The sequence below is a fragment of the Triticum dicoccoides genome, chromosome 3A (genome assembly GCF_002162155.2).
Source record: "Triticum dicoccoides isolate Atlit2015 ecotype Zavitan chromosome 3A, WEW_v2.0, whole genome shotgun sequence".
NCBI classification, from domain to species: domain Eukaryota; kingdom Viridiplantae; phylum Streptophyta; class Magnoliopsida; order Poales; family Poaceae; genus Triticum; species Triticum dicoccoides.
The window spans coordinates 277,073,850-277,083,988 of record NC_041384.1 but is presented as its reverse complement, the minus strand read 5'-3'; positions in this window follow the sequence as shown (position 1 = coordinate 277,083,988).

Sequence of the window (10,139 nt, the reverse complement as noted above, 5' to 3'; positions counted from 1 at the left end):
ATCAAATGCCAATCCAGCTTTTGGTTCTGCTCTACCTTGGAGTATTACATATTTTATATCGAGATTGTTATAGGAATTGCACACCATCCCATGAACTCTTGGTACAGTGATACTTCTTGCCATCACTGTTCATTCCTCGGCCCTCGTGTTGATGCAACCGGAATACCGACAAATGAATTGTGATGTGTGAAATCAATACTGCTAGCAACTCTGTTGCTTGGTAGTTAAAGGATAATAATTTCATTCTTAGTATGTTGGTTTTCGAATCATCCTTCTAAGACTGATCGTGCTACCCAGTCCTTATTTCGGTGCACCCTTCGATTGATGAGTTAGGATCTTGTCAAGTCCTCACTCATTTGATCATATCGTCTTGCCCTCAAAAGCAAGATTGTTCTCGAGCTTAGTAACATACCAGTGGTTCGTGACTTTCCAAATATCTTCTTGGAGGTGTTACCGGGTTGTCACCTGACCGCTATGTTGAGTTCGTGATCAAGTTGGTTTCTTGTGAACCACCTTCTCTCCAAGAATCGGTGTTAGATATCCCTGAGCTAGTTGGTTAAGCTAAACGACAACTTGGAGGGTTGGAAGATAAAAGCTTGCCTGACTTAGTTCGTTCCAAAGGGATATTCTTGTGTAGTGCGTGTTGAAGAAAGATGATATCTTCATCGATTGGTCCTTGTGATCAGTTGCTGGACCTATTGTCTTATCAATCCTTTGATTTGAGTGTGGGCTATCGTCAAATCAAGTCGAAACCAACGATGTTCGTAATGTTGTCTTACTCGTGGTTGATCCCTCGAGCATACACCATTATATCCTTTGGGTCTGACCAATGCTATCACCGTGTTCACTTAACTATGGAATTCCTTTTAAAAGGAAACCTAGATGAATTGTTGTTGAGCCCATTGACAACATCCTTGTCTTCTCCATAATTTTGCTGAACATTAAGCTAGTGTTGGAAACTTTTGAAAGCATTTGTTCATGCTAGCTCATGAAGCATATGTTTGGATGAAGGTAGTGACTTCCTTTAATTCATGTGCATCTGATGCAAGTTGCCGCCGTGGATTCGAGAAAGTCAATGTTGCTTTCTTTGGAATCATTCCAAATCAGTCATGCACACGTGCGAAGAATGCTGTGGTTTGAAGACTTGCAACCTTCAGTCTATATGTATCCCTAGCACACCAAGCCACTGGTTGATTTGTTCAAGGAGAAGGAGTTCCTTCATAAGAGCTAATCCGGACTTATGTAAGAACTTCGATACCCTCGTTGATGGTTCCCCCTCCTGAACTCGGTAGTGTTTTATTATAAGACTACCACGTGGTCATGCTTGTCTGGGACAACGTGTTCACATGTTAGTAGCAGAACCAGCTCATGTTTTGGAGCTTGCTATCGTAGTTCATCTCCCGAGAATCCCGCAACGTCATCTCGTCGATTTGTGTTGCAAACCTTCATTTTTCTTCCTAGACTCGATGGGTCTGGAATATTCTGACACCAACCAGATCTGAATCTCAGGCAGATATGATGGTTGGAACATTTCCCCAAGAACTATAATATTGGTCGCGCAATAACCGGTAAAGTGGATGTCGTGCCCAACACACCCATCCGGTAGACCTATTATTATAGTATCTTGTTTGAGGAAGTTGGCCACCCCCCCCCCATAGGGATTTCGTAGGATTTACTCCCTAGTTGCCCCTATGGATTTTTGTGTTCCCGAAGTCCGACCTTTTACTTGATGTTTTAGATATCAAACCATATCTATGAATGGGTTATACTAGCACATCAAGGAGAACATTAGAAGCGGAGTGCTAAATGTCTCTCGGTCGATCATCCAGATTTTATTTGCTTGGCCTCGCTAAGGTGAAATATGAGAAAGTGTTATCCTCCTTCGCATCTGCATCGTCCATCGCTATTCATCATGGTAGTATGTTGTGTTGTCAGCACCCTTGACGCGGTTGTTGATAAAACCTTGATGATTGTGGAAATGCTCAAGTTCTTGAGAGCACGCACAAGCGCTACGTCTTATCATCGGCTCTAACTGGGTTTGCTCTCAGTCCCCTCGGCAATGCTATGACCTATTCAAACAGTGAATTCACTCTCTTTTGTTGGGTTCTTCCCCAGTTACCAGAATCATTCCCAGCATTGGCATTTTGTTCCCAGCTTGCACCGCCAATGTGCCATTCTACCATGGGTCTCTTCCATTTCCGGTGGTAAGCAAATTCATCCATTACGTTGTCTTCAACAAGGTAATCCACATCATCCAAGTCCAAGTATGCCATTCTACCGACCCCGCCAATCAATTGCTGTGATTTGCCTTAGGCTGATATAGAGGGTCTTAACGATCTCTATATCAAAGGTAATTCTTTTTGCCACTTAAGATAATAATCTACGAATCACCCCCCTCCAGGATGTTTCGTCGTGGTATCATGGCAACTCAACTCCTCGCTATGTTGACAACCGATTACCTCCTTCTTAGGTGTGGAATTGTGGTCTACCTAGTGAATCCTCGTCATCCGTCTTACTCCATTTCTTCAGATCTGTGCTTCGTCTCTCAGCTCAAGAGATGTTGCTATGTCTCATCCCATGAGTTGATCCTAAGCTGTTCGGTCTTCTCGAAGATCGATTGTTCTAGAGTTTTTCCTTTCCCCTTCTTGTCATGATTAGCTGGAGTTCTCAGAGCAAGACGACAAGACAAAATGGTGTTCAAATCAACGTTCAACTGAAGTGCACCCTGGATCGTGAAGATTGTACTAGTTGCGTTCCCCTTCACCTTACCCTACGCTTGAATCTCGAGACGAGATTCTTGTTTAGTGGGGGTGAGTTGTCACATCCCTAGTTCTGACAATGCCTAGTGCATGCATTAGAGTGTTGCACCATGTTTAAATTTCATTTAAATTTGAAATGGGGATTGTTGAAACCCTAGCACCAAATGAAATTTAACTAGGTTCAATAAAAATATTTTCAATAACCCAGAATGCCCTTTGGAAATGTTCATAATTTCTGTTAAAGGTGAAAACCTCTTCCAAAAATGATGAACATATTTATAGGCTATTCCTGGATTTTTGAATTAAATTATATAGTATTTGCATTTGGGCATTTAATTGCTAATAATATTTTAAATGCTCAAATAATCACAAACTGAAATGTTTACTGTTGGAAATATTCCAAACAGTGGCCACAGTCAGTTGCATGATTTTTGGAAATGCTCTGGCATTTTTAATAAATCCAAACACAATTACAGAAAATAGAAAAATAGAACAGAAATAAAAAGAACAGAGCCTACCTGGCCTCACCCGTGCAGCCACCAGCCGGCCCAGCTCCCCCACCAGCGCGGCCCAGCCCACCTTCCCCCCCTTGTCCTCTTCTTCCTCTGCCAGAAGGCAGAGGCGAGGCGTGGCGCGCGCCCGAAGAGCGCCGGCCACCTCCTGCTTCGCGCTGGAGGCCTCCCCCTTCGAGCCTATCCATGCGTGGAGACGCCACGCAGCCGCCCGGAGCCGTCCAGCCCTCCCTCTCTTCCCCTGGACCCCGTTCCCTCCTCTGCTTCCCTCCCGCGCACACCACCGAGCGGAGCTCGCCGCCATCGTCGCCGTACCCATGGCCACCGGCCACCCCTAGCCTCACCGACGCCCCAGGAATCTCCGCGGGTCCTCCCTCTACCTCCTCAACGAGCCACGAGGCCCCGGACGTGCCGCATCGCCGCCATCGACGTAGTCTTCTACCTCGGACCCGCCGGCCGTCTTCGTCAAATTCGTCGGCTCCGGTGCCTCCCCGAGCTCGCCGAGGCCACCACTGCACCCGCTGTGAGCTCCTGTGCTGATTTCCCCTCTTCCCGTGCCCCACCTCCCTCTCTAGCTAGCCCCACCACTTTGCCCGAGAATCTCTCGCCGCCGGCCATGGCGTGGCCGTGGCCACAGCCACCCCAGCTCGTATCCGAGGCCACGGTCGTGCTCACCGTGATCTTGGGAGTCCGTAGCACGCCCCAGCTCCTCCTGCCGTGCTCCCTAACCCCGACCCCAGGATTGCCCGAGCTGCTGCCGCCGCCAAACCTCGTCGCCGACCACTTTTCCGGCCACCCCAGCACCTGTCACCGCCACCACTAGATGCGCGCCACTGCGCGCGTTCGAATGCAACAAACCACGGCCGAAACGATGCCATGTGGCTCGTTTCCGAGCCCTCCGCCGCGTCTGGACTCGCCGGCGGCTAAACGCCGGCGACCGCTGACCCGATGACCGGCGTGGGTTGACCCCACTGCCCGGTTTGACCCCCCCCCTCTCTCTCACTGACCTGCGGGCCCGCCCGGCTAATTAGGCTAGGATTAGTGTTAACTAAATATTAGTTAGTTTAATAGACACTGACAATGGGCCCCAGGCCACTAATTAAATTAGATTAGTTAGGTTAGTCACTGACGGATGGGACCCACTGGCCAGGTTTGACCTGGACCAGCCACGTTGACCTGCTGACGTCACTAATACGTCATGCTGACGCAGTATTTGTTTCTGGAATTAAAATAAATCAAAAATGATTTATAAATTTCAGATAATAACCAAAACTTCAATAATTCATAGAAAATTAACCGTAACTCCAAATTAAATAATTTATATATGAAAAATTATCAGAAAAATTCAAGGAATCCATCTGTACCATTTTCATGCATGTTAGAACAACTTATAGCTGCTGTTTAGCACAAATCAATTAAATGGCATTTGAATAATCACATATGGAGTTTAAATTTGAATCTTGTATTCAAACCAACTTCATTTAATCTGTTGCTAGTTGCATTAGCTCAAAACACATTCATTTTGCCATGTCATGATCATGCATCATATTGTGCATTGCATTGATTGTGTTCCCTTCTGTGTTGCCGGTATTTGTCCCCTCTCGATAGACATGATACCGATGATGTGATCGTTGACACTGATGAAGACTCAATGTTATCTTCAGAAGTGCCAGGCAAGCAAAACCCCCTTGTTCATTCCGATACAATCCTACTCTCTCGCTCCTGCTCTCTTTTACTGCATTAGGACAACGACGATTCATCTGTTACTTGCTGCGGTAGCTGAACCCCTTTATCCTTTGCATGACCTGTCATTCCACAGTAAATAGATGAAACCCACTAGTATGAGTAGGAATTATTTGAGCCTGTTGTGCCTACTCATTCATGCTTGTTTGTCATGCCTGCTACTGCTTAGAGTTGAGTCAGGTCTGATTCATCGGGGATGAATCAGAGGCGGGTGAACATGTCCTACTGTGTGTGAGCTAAGTGTGTGAACACGATTTGGTAAAAGGTGTCGGTGAGAGGCCATGTAGGAGTACATGGTGGGTTGTCTCATTGAAGCCGTCCTCAGGAACTGAGTTCTGTGTTTGTGATCCATGATTCAGCTACTACCATACATTGGGCCCTGAAATATGACCCCGCTCGACTTCTTAATCACCCTAGTCCTCTGTCCAGGAGTTGCAAGTAGTTTCTGGTGTTTGTAGCTTACTGGAGGCCGTGGACAGCGCTGACCGTAGGGGTGGGCTGTGATGCGGTAGGTACGTGGAACGGTGTACCGGATGCCCGTTTGGTATCTCGGGAACCCTGTTCACATCGTTTGGGGCTGTGAGCGAAACTCCGGCCGGATCTCCTCATGGATGGAACCCGAATAGGCGATAAACCTGGACTAGAGACTTGAGTGTTTAGGTAGGTCGTGGTCTACACCCACGTCGGCTTTCGCTTGAAGTCTGCCGAGCACATGTCGTGTGCAGACGCTAAGTGGTGGAAACATGTATGAAGAAGTACACCCCTGCAGGGTTAACATCATCTATTCGAATAGCCGTGTCCGCGGAAAAGGACTTCTGGATTGCTTATATCAGTTCATAGACAAGTGAAAATGGATACTTTAAAATGCGCAAGATAAGCGTGAGTGCTATGGATGGCGTTCTCGTAGGGAGACGGGAGCGGATCCATAGTGGTGTATTGATATGGTGAATATGTGGACTCGTGTGCGCCACCTCAAAAGAGTCGCTTGCAGTCGTAGTTTAGGATAGCCACCGAGTCAAAGCTGGCTTGCTGCAGTTAAACCCCACCATCCCCTTGTTGAAAATGATGCATATGTAGTTAGTCCTGATGTAAGTCTTGCTGGGTACATTTGTACTCACGTTTGCCTATTTTATGTTTTTGCAGAGAGACTTCAGTCTCACTAGTAGTTCCACGTGGACTTCGACGTTTAGCTTGTTACCTCAGCTACGATCTTGTGCCCTCGGCAGGATCTGATAGATAGTCAGGCTTCTCAGCCTTTTTCATTTATAGATGTCTGTACCCAGACATGATAGCTTCCGCTTGTGCTTTGACTTGTATGCTCTGAGTGTTGGGTCATGAGACCCCTGTTGTAATATCTCGCTCCTCGGAGCCTATTGAATAGACTACTTGAGTCGTAGAGTCATTTTGTGATGCCATGTTGTATTGCACATATCGAGCATATTGTGTGTATGTTATTGAAATGCTTGGTATGTGTGGGATCTGACTACCTAGTTGTTTATCTTTAGTAGCCTCTCTTACCGGGAAATGTCTCCTAGTGTTACCGCTGAGCCACGGTAGCTTGCTACTGCTCTGGAACACTTAGGCTGGCCGGCATGTGTCCTTCTTCGTTCCTGTGTCTGTCCCTTCGGGGAAATGTCACGCATTGAGTACCGGAGTCCTGTTAGCCCGCTACAGCCCGGTTTACCGGAGTCCTGCTAGCCCAGTGCTACAGCTCGGACCCACTTGCTGATGACCGACACGTTCGATGCTGGGTCATGGATGCCTGTCCCTGTAAGTCTGTGCCACTTTGGGTTTACGACTAGCCATGTCAGCCCGGGCTCTTTATCATATGGATGCTAGCGACACTATCATATACGTGAGCCAAAATGCGCAAACGGTCCCGGGCAAAGGTAAGGCGACACCCGTGGGGATACCGTGCGTGAGGCCGCAAAGTGATATGAGGTGTTACCGGCTAGATCGATGTGACATTGAGTCGGGGTCCTGACACTTGACTCCTTTCATAGGGGTGACTTCGAGATATACGTGTTCTCCGGGTTCGAAGCTGATCTGACGGTGCTTGCCGTCATAGTAGCTTTTCTGTCGTGATTTGGCCAGCTGTAGTGTGTCTCAGATTTCCTTGACATGCTTCTCCGCTTCGAGCATTAAATCAGTCCCGAAAATATGGCTGTCTCCATTTTGAGACCAGTTCAATGGAGTGCAGCATTTCCGGCCATACAAAGCTTCATAGGGTGACATTTTAAGCTGGCCTGGAAACTGTTGTTGTAGGAAAACTCGGCGTAGGGCAGACAGTCTCCCCACTTGGTTCCTTGGGCCAATATACATGCCCGGACCATATCTTCGAGTATTTGATATACTCACTCAGTTTGTCCATCTGTCTGAGAATGATAAGCTGTGCCGTACTTCAGAGCGATCCCCAAGGCTTGATGTAGTCGAGACCAAAATGCGGATATGAAAAGAGATCCCCTGTCGGAGGTGATAGTCTTAGGTTGTGGGGACCCTGACTCATGAGTCGTGATCACTGAGTGCATGTGTAAACTGATCCCAGAGATCAATGCTCATTGAACACACAGAAGCTAAATAACAAAAGTCTTATATCCATACATACCGCCTTACACAAATTATGACCATTATAGTCAAGTCTTACATTGATAAAGCCACAAGGGCCGAATACCAAATAAACTTATGCAGCGGAAATCTTCGTAAATAAGTAGAACCCATGCCATCTGCCTTAACCCTACAGGCATTCTGACAGGTAAATGTCCTAGTTCGCATGTTCATCTCCAAAGAACTCTTCTTCGAACTCTTGTTCTTCCATGCTTGGCCAATTAAATAACCAGTGGCAAGCCAATGAGTACTTTGAATGTACTCGTAAGCAACCCATGATTGGAACAAGGCACAATAATGCAATGATATAGCACTAAGTAGGTAGTTTGCAGAAAGCTAGTTTTGGGTGCAATGACATGATCTATCAACCTGTAAAGTATGCATCATGAGGGTACAAATATCCGTATGAACAAGTTGCAGATATCAACATAAGCAGAGTTGGACACCAATCCAACTTGATCATCCTCTCAAGTCATCTGACTTAACCCAATTGGCTTCATCAACACACACGCGCGCGCGCGGTTTGTAAAACTCTGGAAGTAGTTTTAGCAGCACCGCCCAACTGTCTTTGACCGTGGAAACGGCTATTCAAATAGATTTACACTTTGCAGAGGTTGCACACTTTACCCACAAGATCCGGGGAACTACCATGTCATCCAGGACCAGCGGTACCTCAAGTACCCGAGGTAAGCACCCGATCACTATCTTTCCCTAGTCGACACTAACATAGAGTCCACTCGATTGTTAGTAACCCCCATGACCAACATTTCACATCTTAAAATTGTGGAGCCTCGCTCCCATATTCATCGCATACCACAAGCATGGGGTACCAACGGTGTGTCCGGTGCCCTGTAAAAATAGTCACGGCCGCCCTACCTGGCACGACCTCGTCCCGAGAGTGCGCAACAACGACTCTCCCGTCGCTAGTAATGCGGGCTCAAAGCTAGTATAGGCCTAGGTAATCAATAATGCCCTTTCCCATATAAGGGTAGAGTGGTTGCGCATGTAATGTTGGGACAGTCGACAAATCTTAAATCTAGTCCATTTTTAAAACAACACACACACTTGCCTCCGTACACCACTTCGCATCAAGTGGTTACCCAACTCATTATCTCCCTCGGGCATAAGTGGCACCCGATGGTTTTTTTAAAACCCTTTGAAAAAAACTTTTTTTCCTTCACCATGCATATACCCATCCCACTTGCATAGCAGCTTCTTAGCATCCTAACTACACCCACTCTCATAAACCTTATAGAAGGGTGGGGTCTTGCACAATGCAATTATCAACAAGGAGGAAACGAAGGCAACCCACCGAAGTGGCTACCGTCTCATCATGATTCCGATGCAACAATAATGAAGTGCTATATGACATGCGTAAAAAGGGGTTTCATAGACATGGTCAAAGGGCTGCTTGCCTGGCTCAGCAAAGTCTTATGGGTCTTCAAAGTCTTCTGGTCCAACTCCTTCGTCAGCAACGCAATCTATCGTCGCAAAATAATAACAAGAAAATAAGGCAATAATAAATCAGAACAACCAAAGTGCTCAGAAAAATGTCAACTCATTTTTGTTAAATACTAGGGTGAAAATTAAGAAGGGGAAAATTCCTAGTTTGGGACTTGGAGTAGAAGAATAGATGAAATGGATTTTTAGAGGGGTTTAAATATATTCAAATTTGAATTTGAATATGAACAGTACATAAAAGTTGGTTGGACATGAATGAAAGTTCTACCATTAAATAGGTAGGATTTTTACAAGATTTTAGAAACTGGAATTATTGCTTTTGGATTAATATTTAATCATGTGGAATCTTTACAAGTTTGAGAGAAAAGAAAAAGGATAAGGGGCACTGTGCCTGCTGGGCCAGAACAGCCACAGTGCAGCAGGCCCAGACAGAGGCGGCCCAGCGCACTGGTGCACATGCGCGCGCCAGGTTTAAACCTGACGGGCGGGGCCCAGGCGTCAGCGAGCGAGAGAGGGGCGATGGAGATGAGAGGCTGACAGGCGGAGCCCGCCTGTCATCCCTAACCCCGCGAGAGCGTGTCGGCGAGCTCACCGGCGATGTTTTTGGGCACGACGGGGTGAGCTGATGGCATGGCTGGACTCAGCGTCTAGTCGCCATTCGGGTGGAGGTGGTCGATGTCGCCGGAGCTTCCTGGTTCGCCGGCGACGAGGAGGCAGGGCGGCGACGTGTCGGGAGGTGGTCGCACCGGCCATCTCCAGCTGAAAACAACGCATGAAGGAGAGGGAAAGGGGTCAGCGAGGTGAGGCGGCTCCAGATCGGGAAAGAACGGGGGCGGAGGAGGTCTGTTCCGCGAGATTGATGGCGACCCGAGGCGGCGGAGCTCGAGCTTGATCTCAAGCTCGGGCGCTCCTACAGATGAACTGGGGTGCAGGGGGTTGATTTGGAGTTGCAGGGGAGTGTGTGGTGAGGTGAGGAGAGGAGGGCTCGGGGAGGCCTTACATAGACGGGCGATAGTCCACCATGGACCAGTGCGTCGGCGAGGTCGTTGCCGTCCCTATG